Below are 13,974 nucleotides of genomic sequence, written 5' to 3'. Positions count from 1 at the left end.
ACTGCCAGTTCAATATCCTTTTGTCTTCAAATACATAGCTTTTGCCTTTAGAATTTGCTTCAGTAAGAACTGCTTCAAAGCAGATTAAAATGGTTTTTCTACTCTCTCACACACCAGTGAAGTTTTTCAGATCTAATTACTCTTACAATAAATCTTTCATATCTCTGCCTAGCAATCAGCTAACAAAACCTAATGGGCTAACTGCTCACTCATCCCATGCCAGCTGCAGTTCTTCAATATTCTTAGTGTCCATCACACTGTGGGATGTGATCAGCTCCAGCACACAAGCTCAGATTCTGTGACCAGCCTGGTCCTGGAGGCCAGCAGGTGGGCAGTGCTTCTCTGGCACTTCTTCCTTCTATGGGTGCCTGCTAGGAGCAGCAGTGATCCAGCTTCCCAACTAAAACAAACAGTCACTGAGAGTCCAAAGCATTTGCTTGGAAGGGAGGAAATGCGCATCCCACAGAAAATAATATTTTAAAGATGCAACATTTATGCACAAGTTCTGTCTTCAGGTATTTGTTTGGATTGTATTGTTGATGGCTGAGAGTTCGGTAAGACTCAAGCAATAACATCTGCCATCATCCAAAACTGATGGTTTTTTTGCATATCTATGTATTTATATTCTGCTCACGATTTGTTAAGTGGAACCCTCCTGGGAACTGAAAATCTATTTAATTTAGATGAAGATATTCTCCTGGTTTATTTCTCCCTGGTCTGTATCAGTTTCTAGAACAGTAAAGGACATTTCTACTCACACTAGTTCAATCCACTAACAGCGATGACTTCGTGTGAAGATGGATAGCTCAATCAACAGTGCTTGATCCTAAAGAGTCAGAAGCAGAGAGTATCAGAAACTCTGTGATGCCTATACAAGATTGCTTGGGGAAAAAAAATAGAAGAGAGAAGAGAAAGAACATTTTCACTCTATTCCTGTAATAGCTACTCAAGTACACTCAAACATGCCACTTCTGCCTTCAAAGAGCACCCTTAAGAAAAAAGGTCTATATTCCCTTTTAAGTAAAGGGAATTTGACAAAGGATAATGAATGGAATTGAATAGCTGTGGACCTTAATCCCCTTAGAAAGGTGACAGGTGGTGACAGTGGGAGGAGGCAGACAGGCAAGTTTCCAAAGTTCTGCTGCAATTAGGCAGTCCTTTCAGCACACCAGGCTCCCAGAGACAAGAATCTGCCCATGGTACATAGACTCACTCACTATGAGGATTTAATCAGTTACAGAACTCAGGTGATATTCATGTTGGCGAGATCCACAACATCTTCTAAGGGAATTAGTACTGAACTGTTCAAGCAAAATTCCCTACTGTGACTCCTGAGCTATTCAGGAAGAGCAGCCTTTCTTTGGGTCTGAGGCTGAGGCATTCCACTCCCACACAGACAGGTTTATTTTTCTTGGGCTGCACTTCGAAAAATATTCTGAGACCACTTTTTTCCCCCTAATGACAGTTTTGAAGCTGTAGCAACCACTTAGGATGTCATATTAATCTGCAGCCCATGTGACAGGCAACAACACTCTTGTGACTCCATGCTCTTCACCTTAGCAATTTCAATGTTGCAGAAGCATAGCATTTTTTAAGGAATTATTTCTCCCTCCCCCTAGATAATATTTAATTTCATAATTCATTAACAGGAAAAAATACTCTGGCAGATCTTGTTCTCAGACCACTAAGGAATTTCCAAGACTCTTGTTATTCAAATGGCATTTCAGACTGTTTTCCTCCTCTGACATTTAGGACAAGAAGTTCTGAAAATTGTAAATGGCTGATTTACTGCAGTGCCAGAAAGTGATATTATATTATGGTTATCTCTGCTATTATATGCCAATATCTCTGGATGTTGTGGTTTTCTCTGCTGAGAAGGAATCTCTGTGGCAAAATAGGAGGAGTTTTTCTGCTTCTGATTTCTGCTTCTTGGTGAGAGGAAGGATGCTAGTTCTTGCTAGGTACAAGCCAGTAAAAGACACCTCTTCTGACAGAAACCCAGCCTTTTCTCTTTAGCCTTTAGAAAATGGAGCGCAACCAAAACCAAGTTCAGTATACAAACTTTGTGTCTGTAGAGGGAAAAAAACACACATCATGTGCATGGCAAACTTCTCTTTGTAAGTATAGCCATCCTAACATGGACTTGACAAACACATGTCCTTTTACAACAACCACTGGAATCCAGCACACCTTCCACAGTTTCCTACAACTTAGTATGTCTAAACTCATAGCAGGAAATGCCCGAATCCTGCTTCACAACTTCTGTTGCTGTGTGCCAAGTGCAGGACTGTACCTCAGGCATGGCCCCCTTTCAGATTTGGCTGAGACACTCCAAGACTTCATACTTGATAAGACAGTGCCGCAAGAAGAGCTGATGAGCTTACGAAGCTATTTGGCTTCACACAGTACCAAATGACATATCTATGAGGTGACAAGTGTTCTCAGAAATAACTGGCAAGTGTAATGTTTTTCTGAGGCGTCCCTTGTATAGCAGATCCTTTAATGCATGACCCCTGCAAGAAAACAGCCTGAGCAATGCCTCACTGCTGACGTGTGCTGACTCACAAGCAGCTCATCAGAACACTGAGGCAGAGCACATCTCATTCTAAAATACAAACCTACAGGAGCAAAGTAACAGCTGGATGTGCCTTTTGGTGGCAGCATTGTCCTAGCAAAGCTTATACTGACCACCGCCACGCACTCTTATAGAGTCATATTCCTGCAGACTCACAGATCTCTTATTCCTGAGTTTGGACAAATACCAGTTTTCTGCCGATCTTTATGGCAGACAGAAACATGAAGTAAGGTAAATGAGCACATTAAAAATTCTCTCCCCTGCTTTTCGACTAGCAGGTTTCAGTATTTTCCTAACTGCTCCTTTATTCTTCCTCCTTTTCCTGCTGCAGCCTCACCCTGCCTCATCCTAGAAGATGGCTGTGGGCTCTGCTTCATCTTGGCCTCTACTGTTGTGAGCTCTGCCAGTGCTGGCCTGGACCCCTGCTGAATGTGCAGAACAGCTGAGGTGCACTAGTTCTGCTCTGAGCCTTCCTGGGAAGGCACACTTGACAGCTTGGGAAAGGGGGTTTTTGATAATTACAGTGGGTAATCAATCAAGAAGGAAGCGAGTGCTTTTGAGACTTCTCTGGTGCACCTGTTCTACGTTTCTTGGAGCAGAGTTGGATGGATACCTGCCTACCTTTGAACAGCAGTGTTAGGCACGTTTCCTGCAAGGACCACCAGTCAAGGTGGGCCGTATTGTTCATGCAGTTTAAACAGAAAAAATATTGAATCCTTATCTTACACAGAGTTTAAACATAGGCAATGTGTTATAAGAAACCACAAAGGAAAAAGCCCTTGCACTCACCAACAGTATGCAGTTATTTCTAATTAAGGTGTGGAGACAACCTGATTAGTGTCTCACGCAATCTAAACTGTGCTGGGCTCCTCTTTGAAGTCTGCTCTACAGAGAGCACTGCGCCACAAGCAAAGCAAGTTTCACTTTGTCACAAGCAAACTGTGAAGTTTGTTCCGACGTTGGCATGCTCCTTTGGCTGCACACAACATGGCTGCGCGTGTGCTGGGGCACCGCGCTCCTGAAGGCTCGTTGGAACAAGTTTTAATTTAGCTACAGGTTACGCTATAAACACCAAATACACCTCCAGCAGTCCTTTAAAAAAGGCAGGGCTCAGTTCAACTGCCTTAGACTTGAGGAGCAATGACCAGCCCTTATGGACACTTCCTCCTTCCTTGAGCGAATTCCTAGAGAGACCTGCTAAGCTATCCACACTACAGTTTAATTTTACCCCTTCAACCATCTCCAACAAAGATACAGGCAGGAGAGGACAACATAATTTAGACAGGAAAGGAACTTGACAGGTTTATCTAACAGGGTGAGGAAAAAACAAAACAAAACGTTCTTATGTCTGGTGGAATTTCACAGTATTTGTCAGAGTACCTGAATAAACAGGTATTTCTACAATTCCTTTTGTTTTTTATTGCGTTGGTTAATATTTTCTCTACAGCATCTGCTAATAAAAAATCATCTTCATTTCAGACGCTCCTGGCCAATTGTAAACCAGATCACTTACTGCTTGTCCACTACACATATGAATGCCAGTCCAAGAAGATGAGCTCGGCCTTACAATTCATACCAGCTTTTTGATCAGGTGGATAATTAGGAACATTTAATCTGTTGTTAGCCCTCTTCTGTCAGGAAATGTCTGGTGTCAAAAGATTTGTAACTAAAAAACACAATGCAAGGGACAAAGTCTCTATCTGCAAAGATAATATTAATATTTAAACCTCCTTTAACCACTTCATAGTCATATAAAATCTAACATTTCTGCAAAGTATTTTTCATGTAAAAATAATCTAACCTAGCCTCCTATCCCACATAAAATTAAAAATATATGTGGATATTGGAGCAAAAAAAGGTAACTTAGATCTTGTGCCAATAATTTTATTTCCATTAAAATAACATTATAATTTGATTGTCTCATATATGGTTTAAGTTAGTACACATTAAACCCAAACTACACACGGGAAAATTCAAAGTTTTGCTGCAGTTGCCATTCAACTTTTCCCACAAAATTTTCCATTAAAAATTCTTATGAAAAAAACCCATAGAAATCTCATATGGAAAGCAAATGTTATAAAGCAATATGAAACCTCTAGAATTTTTAGAACTGCTGAGATTCATGTTTAATGATTTTTGAAGCCAAAATAAAATAAAAATATTTTACCCAAAAATATTCTGTTGAGCTAGAATTATATAATATACTATTAATTTTAGATGCAGTAGTTAAACATTTTAAACAACACACCAATGAAGGATAAAATACTCAAATAAGTTTGTAACATATTGAAAATGGGAAAATATAAAGATATGCTGGTTAATACAGATTAATTTAGCATATTTTTTAGCCTCATTTTTCCTTAAAAATTAATTATAAGAAATGCATTTAAGAAAATTTTATGCATTTTTTCCTATGTAGCATTATTCAAAATTGTAAGATTACATTTATTAGATATTGTGCAATAATATATGAAAGTAAGATCTTGTGAAACAATGCAAGTAAAAGAATACAGAGATGAAGCAAAATTAGGTATAGTCTATGATTTGCATGTATGTACACACATGCACAGCCAATATATTATTTTTCTGCAAGTGTCCTAAAAATTCATGTGGTGCCCAAGACTTTCACAAAACTCCTAATGGCTTGAAATATTTAAAGTAGCGTATTTCAATAATAAACCATAAAACTGGAAAGCAGGACCTATAACAGAAGTATAATGTATAAAAGAGAAAAGCAAAGCAAGTTTTATAATTCAAAAAGTAGAAACACCTTCTAGTCAGACTGGGAAGGAAAATATAACTGCATCTTCTATATTTTAACACAGAATTTTTACCAAAGACAGAATAATGGTGTCATGTAAACAAACTGCATACCGCAGCTCTTGCTAGTCAAACAGCACATATGTTAAAGGCAGTGTTTCCAAAGACAACCTAGGCTGCTTTCAGGTTATTTCTTTCAGCAGTAAACTTCATTACTAACCTGATTCAGAGCAACTTCTGCTGGGCAAGTTTCTGCTCCTCTTACTCAGTCCCGAACTCCTGCTGTCATAAATGGAAGAGTAATGACTTTAAGTGATTTTATTAAAAGACTTGCTTTAAAAGCCAGCTGCAGATGGTGTGGGAGCCCTCAGTGTTGAGGGGTGGAGGCTTGGTAGCCCAGGTGATTGGAGGGCTGAGCTGGCCTGCTATTTGCCCAACCAAGAGGCAGGGAGGGAAGGAGGGAATCTCACTGACGTTCACATAAATCCTATCCACTTTTCATGTCTTCATGACACAAAACCCAACTAGAATGCCATTTCCTGCATTTAAAATGCCTATGCCAGGGAAAGTAGTCACACATCCTGAAGGAAGTGCATGGGGGAATCCCACTCTGATACCTTTCCATTGCCCTTGTGATAAACTGGTTTTGAAGCATATTGAAGAATATTTTGCAATGTTTTGAAACCTGAGTAAATTGTAGAAGAATATACATAATTTTGAAAGTATTGCTGTGCCTAGATGCAACACAGGAGGCAGCATATTTACAGAGATGGGTTAGAGCCCATTTTGCTGAACTGGGGTAGATGTATCATAGATTATCTTCTCCTTTATATGGCTTGAAATGAAAAATGCTGAAGACTGGACTTAGAACAAGCCAAACATTCCTGTGACACAACCAATAAATAAACCTCAGTTTCTTAAAAATTAGCTTCCAGAATAAACCAAACCCCAATGTATAATTTACAGCTCTATTTTGATTACAATGACACACAACTCCACTCCAAACATGTAGTAGTATTTCCAGCCAGTATTGTTCACAGCATATTGTTTCTTTCTAAACACACGTTTCAGTCACTTTATTTTTGTTCAGCTAACATAACATAAACCGTGCAGAGAAAAGTGCTATGCTTCTCATCATTAAAAGGTCTTTCCTATGAAAATATGTAGAAAAACACATTGTGTGGCAGCCCGTTGCAACTTTCTCTCAGCTTTTACTTTTCCTTTAGTGTAAAGTCTGCCAGTGCTCCAGAAGCAGAGCACTTTTTGCTTCATGAATAGCCCTATTTCCTGCAGCCACATACAAGGGAAGAATACAAGCTTTCCTCAGTTCTCCAAGATTCAAGGAGAAATGCATCCAAGAAAGTGTACTTCACAAGGATGGGCTGTGTTTCAAGACCAGGAGTCCAGCTCACATTATCCAAGCCAATTACCATCTTACAGGCAAAAACACATTAAGAGAAAAGGTTTTTTTTGCTGAAGGTCTGCTGATGACAATGCCAATGCTTCTCCTCATGTTGACCTCATCCTTGTTAAAGATGAACTTTATCTCTTTCACAGTTAATACACAGTCAGAAGATAGAAACAAGAAGTTATGCTACAGGTTAGGTTTATTGTGCAGAAATGCATGACAATCATTTCTAAGGAACATCACTCTGACCTGTGACAATATCTAGCCATTTTTTATCAAACTAGCATTCTCTAACAAGTCCATGAGTGACTCAAGAATTACTCCAGTGAAGAAGACTCTGAAACTCTCTGAGCAATCTCTGACATTGCTCTGGTCATCTGCACAGTAAAGAACTTCTTCTTCATATTTAGCTAGAACTTCCTGTGCATTGTTTTCTGCCCATTGCCTCTTTTCTTGTTGCTTATCTCCTATCTGTGATAACAATTCATCTCTGGTTGCACCAGTACACTTATGGATCATTACCATGACAGGGCTGGGCTGCTTAGGTTTGTCTGATTTTCTAAAACTTAATCATGAGAACAGTAGCACACAGAAACTACACTGCTAAAGGCATTCAGAGCAAGACCCCTCCTGGCTCCCAGTCAAGAGACAGGGAGAAATAAAGTGGCTTACATCTGTCCCACATCAACCCAGCGTACTGTGGGGTAAATCAGTATATCCCCATTATGCAGTGTTTGAATCAAAGGTCCCATGGACAGACACTCAGACATAGTTTCAAGTGTGTTTTCAGTAACACATGCTTGAAACAACAAGAAGATCATATTGCCACCCAGCAAAGGTTATTTTTGTAGATTCAGGTGAGAGGCGTATTTGTGGCTGAGGGTGTGTGACAAAGCAGCATGTGAGAGATAGATGATCAGAAAGGGCTGGGTCTAGTGTGGGATGCCAGATGTGCTGCTCTTCGGACAAGACTGAGCAGACAGAGTGCTGTCTGGTGGCAGCTTCCTCTATAGCATACCCAGCTTCTCTCTTGGAGGAGATTGTTGTTTCTGGTGAATACCACCGTTTCTCTCCAGGAAAGAGCTGTGGTAGATCCACTTTCTGGCTCTCAGTTTCTTTCCAGTTACAAATCCGTCTGTGTTTAGACCAACATCATTAAGTTCTGACTTCAGAGACTTCTCTGCTCCTTAGCAACGATATCACTTGGATTAATCTAAAGAGCCTCATCCAAGAGTTCTCTGATTTACATACCCCAAGGACTTTTGTAGCACATTCTTTGCATTAAAAAGTTGATCAGGAATTCTCTTCTTACCAGGAAGCGGTTGAAGATATTAGAGGGAATGAACTGAAGGACAAAATTATTTTATTTTCCTATGGAAGGCTCCTTTTAAGACTTTCCCTTAGAGTATGAACGTATTTTTATACAGTTACACAGAAATTAATCTCAGGGGACTTTGATTTTACAAAAAAACCCAAACAAATAATTTTGAACCTTGCACAAACTGAAACAAAGTTCTCAGATGCCCAAATGACAAAGTGTTTAAAAGCTTCTCTGTTGTTGATTCTGAGTTGTCTAACAGGCACAGCCTCACAGCTAGGGGGCAAAAATATGAGTTTTACATAACTAGACATGTTAACTGTGCACATGGATATCCATGTGCTTGCCCATATAACTCACCAAAGTTAAACATGAACAAAAGTGATTGCAGGCCTGGGCTTTAGTGAACCATGGCAATCTGTCCACTTTGCAACCAACTGTAACAAACTCACCTTTTGTCATGCACAATGACAAAGAAACACAACATGTATTGTACACTTTGTGCAGCTCTGATGGGTTATGAGAAGATGTACTGGTATTCATAAGACGATTCATCAAGTAGCCAGTAAGAATCTTTTCAAGATAAAGTAATTACATTTTAGTGGTTCTGACTTGTAGTTCTGAGAATAAAAATACAGTGCAATCTTTGTGCTAATCTACACAAGAAAATCATAAACATTCAAGAGAGACAGAATCTTTATCAAACTTAACAGTAGTGTAGGCTGTCTCTATAATTTTATGACAGGATCATTTCTGAAGAGAATAAATTATAATTCAACACATTTTAAAGGACTTCCTATTTATTGAAACAAAAATATATTTATTTTAGGTTGCTTCTCATGGTTTAAGCAGATTACTGAAACTAGTTTCTACAAAATATTGTACAGATTAAAATAAAATTATAATTTACCAAGTCTCTCAAATTTTCTTTAATAATTCTTTTTCCAGTTTGTACTTAGTTTGTACTTACAAATCCTGAACTTCTCTAAAAGAAATTTAATACAATTTTAAAAAATAAATTTATACTACTAGACTAATCCAGGCCGGAAGAATAAACTGAAATCCTGCATGTAGCAGGAAGAAGGCGTACATTAGCACAAATTCCAGTTAGTTTTTTAATCCAGGAATGAGTAATTAAACCTAATATTAAGCTTGTCCCGAACAGCTACTAGCTGCCGTTTGCTGAATTCCAAATATTCCCAGGGGTCTAAAGGAAATTTTTGTAGTGCTGACTCACATGCTGCCTCTAAGTCTAAAATCAGATTTTTTGAGAAGGAAAGGAACTATTTAAAGCCATACTATCTCTAAAAAAAATCCACACAAACTTTTTTGACCTTGAATAGAGGATAAATATAGATAGGAAATTTAGATTTAAAAGTTTGTAATATATACAAAGAAAAAACAAGAAAATCACAGTTAAAACTAAGACTTGAACTGAAAATAAACTATGATGCTATGTCTTGCCAAAACTGAAATGATTCTCTTTTCCATCTCCCTGGACATCTGGCAAAGGTGTGTGAGATGCAGCTCCACATTGGAGCTTGGAAAGGAGCAGGAGAAGGCTCCTTCCCAAGGTTTCCACCAGCCAGCTGAAGCATGAGAACACTTCTCCCTCAGAGGCAGGAAGTTACAAACAGGCTTTCAATAAGAGCAAGAAGAAAGATCTAACAGAAAACAAAATGTTAAGGCATGGTGGATTTTTTGCGGTGTAAGCTATTGGGTAACACCTTATTCTGCTTTTTTTATAAGCCTGTTTGAACTTACAACATATTGGACTGAAGCAAATGTTAAAAAAAAAAAAAGTATTCCATTTCTGACAACAGTCCATGTTTGAGCCAAATGTGTGATTGCACAGCTAAAGGCCACTTAGGTAGGTAATTAGGTACATTTTATAGAAATCATCCCACCCTATGAAGATTCAACTGACATTTAAAAGTAGTATTTAATGTCAAAAAAGAAAAGACACCAAGCTTTTTTACCCAAATAATGAGGTCCTGGCTTATTAATTATAAAAAATTCTATTATAATGTATGGAGATAATAGCTTTTTAGTTGTTTTGCATGTGCTTAATTTATAACTTTTTAAGGTCACCCTGTTCTAGTTATCACTTTCTTCACTACCAGAATTAACCAACTGAAAGTTTATTTCCCAATCATTCTCTAATATAGGACTTCCATTGGCTTACTGTTGTTCACCCCAGCTAATCAATTTCTTTCCTCAGTTTAAAATCCTTACTTGGATTTTTTATTGCTGGAATATATGTGAGGGTGGGGTTTTTTTGTTTTAAAATTTTTTCAACTGGAAAGGCTAAAAATTATCTTTTTCCCTGTATCAGAAAGGGAAATCTTTCCAGTTACTATCTTTAATTAACAATTTTTCCCTATAAAAAACAATTTTGTCCAGAAAATTTCTATTAACTCCATTCCTACTTAACAATCATTTTCCTTTCTGGAAAATGATGCGAAGGTTGCTTTTTCCAATTACTCTTTTTAATCAGTAACAGAGCTTTACCTTTCACCCCATGGTTACCAAGTTTTCAGTAACAACCTCTTGTGTAAGACACAAGCAAAAGCCTCTCAGAAAGCAAATCAGATCAATTCCCTGTATTCTGTTCTGTTAAAAACCTGACAGAACCAAAAAATAAAACTCTGAAAAACTAGTAGAGATATATTTACAAATACAGTCCTGGAATACTTTTTCCAGTGATATTAGGAGAGATGCACAATGACTGCAGGATCAAATTTAAGTCCCAGAAATTTCCCTGATGAAATTTTACTGATTTGCACAAAAGCTGGTGATTCTCTAGAAGGGACTTAGACATTGGTTTTAAAGAAGAAATAGTTAGAATCTTTCACGTGCATAAAATCCTGAGGTGGCTTCTAGAAGTCTATAAAACCTGTATTTTTAAAATGGCTTTGCCTGTGTGCTCCTGGGTGCTTCCACAGGGGAGTTGAAAAGCAGAAAAAATAGCCTAATTTAATGGTGCAAAAGTGGAAATTAAGCAAAGAACTAATAATTCACCTAATTTCTCTCTCCTCCTTTCCCAACCTCAGATGGCTGGTTTGATAGTTTAGGTAGCACCAGCTCCAGGGGTTCCTACTCTGCTGGGGTTGTCCAGTCCCATCCCTCTCAGCCCATCTGACCAGTGCACCATGCACTAATGGGCTCTGGTGGGTCTTTTTGTTTTAAAAAGCAATGTAATTAATGTTCTGTGCTGAGTCACTAAAAATCGTTTAAAGTAACTCAATTTCATATATATAAAAAAGTGCCCTTTCCCCCTATTATCTGTGGGGGCCAAGAAAGGAACAAGAGTGAGTGGAGAAGAAAGAAAAGCTTAATATATATAATAAAAGACTAAAAGAAATCACAGATGGTCCCAGAAATAGCCTAACTTAAAAAATATCATGGAACAGTGGAAGGAAGGGAATTTCTTGTATACATCTTGTTTCTTTATGAGATTTTAAGGCACATGGAAAACATGCCATCTCAAACAGTTTACAAAAACCCAACCAAAAACTAGGTCTAATCAAGGTGTCGCAACTTTCTCATAATGGAACATCTAAAATGAAGCATGTTTTAATTATCTGCCAATTACAAGGGTTTTTTGAAACTAAAGTTTGCTGTCTTTTGCTTATAGAAATCCAAGAATTAGATGCACATTATTTATATTTCATATTTCTTTTATCTTAAGTCAAAGGCAGTAAGAATTAATTTAAGAGATTCTTGCATAAAAGTTTTGAAAAATCTCCTTTGAAACCAAATATTACTATGAAATAATGTCTAAGTATTTAAATTAGGATTCTTCACTGGATCTGTACTGGACTTTAAATATTAAATCAGAGTTTACTTCCATTCTGTGTGAAAATGGAACTGTGACGTGCCCAGCACCACTGCCACATATTGCACACACCAATCATTACAAGTCTGCTAAGTGCACTGCCATGATTTATTTTAGGTTTATACATCAGAACAATACAAAACAACATAAACAGAAAGGGTTAGTTTACACAATATAAATAAGCTGCATCTGCAATGCTTAATCCCAGAAGCATTAAACAGCATTCTGTGGTCTGAAGTTACTGCTGTTAAAACCACCCCCAGATTCCTGGGGGTGTACTTTCTGCACCCTGCAAAATCAAACACCACTTATTTGAAATATGAAATCTCCAAAACAGTAAGTCCCTGCAAAGTCACTAGAGCAACCCTGTTACAGAGCCCTTTGACATTAAATGTGGATACTCTAGACAGACATTCTCAATATATACTGTACATATCAAGATCATATAAATCCAAACATCTAACATGATTTATAACTGAGCTAACTAATGCCAGAGCATTGCCTTTTCATTCTTGTCTTTAAATAGCACCACTACATTTTAATGCATCAGGAACAGAGCTTGAATAACATTACAACCTTTAACTGGGTAATTTTTTGGAAAGACTTTAAAATTTCTCAGTATTTTTTAAGCAAGTCAATAAACAGCTTGACTGCATATAACATCTCACAAGTAGAACATGACCAAGATTTCAAAACACAGCAAAAACTAGTACTGCCCTCAATAGTTGCCCACTGAGATCTTGCTCACAGATTTCCAGGGCAGCTAGCAATAGGTACAGCAAGTGACCCTAACCAGGCTTTCCAGAGAGCCTGAACAGGCTGCAGAGCTCCATGATGTAACATAACAGAGCACTGCAGTCTGCAAACCCCTGTTCAGTATCTTCTGAGGGTACATCAAAAACCCTCTATGAACTTCTATTAAGAAAGAAGTATCTATTGTATTTTAATCATCACAGCTATGCATGACACTTGCATAATTGTGATGAAGGTGTGCTTTCAGATCCATGCAGATTTGACGTAACATATAAAGACCAAAACATTGGCAAGTCTGCCTGAAGAAACCGGACCTCTTAGAATTAATCCACATTCAACAATAACAGGAGAATCATTTCAGCAGAGCATTGAAGAAGCACAAGTGCTAGTTCATAAAGCAATGAGTGCTCTGCAAATAATAAATAACACACAGAATAACACAAACATTTGAGAGAAAATCCAACTCAGGTGTTCATGTGTGTTTCTGTACTCCCAGCCAGCCAGCACAATAGTTCTTTACTTGCAACTTTATCTTCACCATAAATCATCTGGAGGTATTGAAAAAGCAAACGGTTTAGCAGTTCCACAGTTTTTCCAGGAGGCAGTTCTATTTATAAAATCAAAAGTCATTTGAGCATTAAATTGCATTTACTCTACCTATGAAGTTACTTTGTTGACTACCAAATAGCCCAGAGGAACAAACCAAAAGAATGTTGTCTGTAGTAATGTACTTGCAATACTAACTGGCGATGCAGCAGTTAAATATTAGCAAATGTGTTTTCAGGGTAATTTGTGTCACATAGCAAATAGGAAATTGTTGGGACACAGTTTTCCAATTTTATTTTGTTGTGGCAACAGAAGGTCCTATAAATGTATATGTTTTTAAAGCATCTCAATAAACATTCTATACCACCTCCTCCCCTCAGTAACTTTCTTCCCTTGCCACATCTAATGATCTTGAATGGCATGACCAACATCAGACTGAAAAGGTCAGGGGAAATCACACAGATCATTTCCTCACACATTCTCTCCTAAGATGTACTGAACATAAGCAATACACAACATCAAGCCCATTTAGTTACCAACTTGTCTCATATATTATATGTCTTCATATATTCTTTTCTTATCTTTCAGTTATTTAAGTGAAACAAGGTATTTCTCCCCTTATTTATTCCTAAATCAATGACTTTTTCTAAATCAATACAAAAATTAGCCTCATCCTCAGCCACCCTGTGAATAAGTTGTGGGGAAAATCCCATAGAATGCTAAATCCTAATACAGCTGAATATATTTGCTTAAAAAAAACTACTCCAAATGCATAA

At 37.8% G+C, this 13,974-nt stretch overlaps 1 protein-coding gene across 9 annotated transcripts in view; it reads right to left on the bottom strand.

The window, feature by feature from the left end:
• The window catches only part of SLC7A2 (solute carrier family 7 member 2), a 53,764-nt gene that overhangs the window by 20,959 nt on the left and 18,831 nt on the right, over positions 1-13,974 (bottom strand). For 2 of the 9 annotated variants that reach the window (XM_085578686.1, XM_085578687.1), the window contains exons 2-3: positions 5,556-5,617; positions 759-826 (exon numbers count right to left, since the gene is read on the bottom strand). The exons of 2 other annotated variants lie outside the window; for them this stretch is intronic. The gene's annotated coding sequence lies outside the window, so the exon portion shown is untranslated. Of the gene's footprint in view, positions 1-758; positions 827-5,555; positions 12,164-13,974 lie in introns of those variants that run through there. 5 more of the 9 variants (XM_085578684.1, XM_021535962.3, XM_085578688.1 and 2 more) reach the window with 3 other exon arrangements.

Source organism: Lonchura striata, chromosome 4 (genome assembly GCF_050655825.1).
Source record: "Lonchura striata isolate lonStrDom1 chromosome 4, ASM5065582v1, whole genome shotgun sequence".
Lineage (NCBI taxonomy): Eukaryota > Metazoa > Chordata > Aves > Passeriformes > Estrildidae > Lonchura > Lonchura striata.
This window is presented reverse-complemented; position numbering and strand designations above follow the sequence as displayed.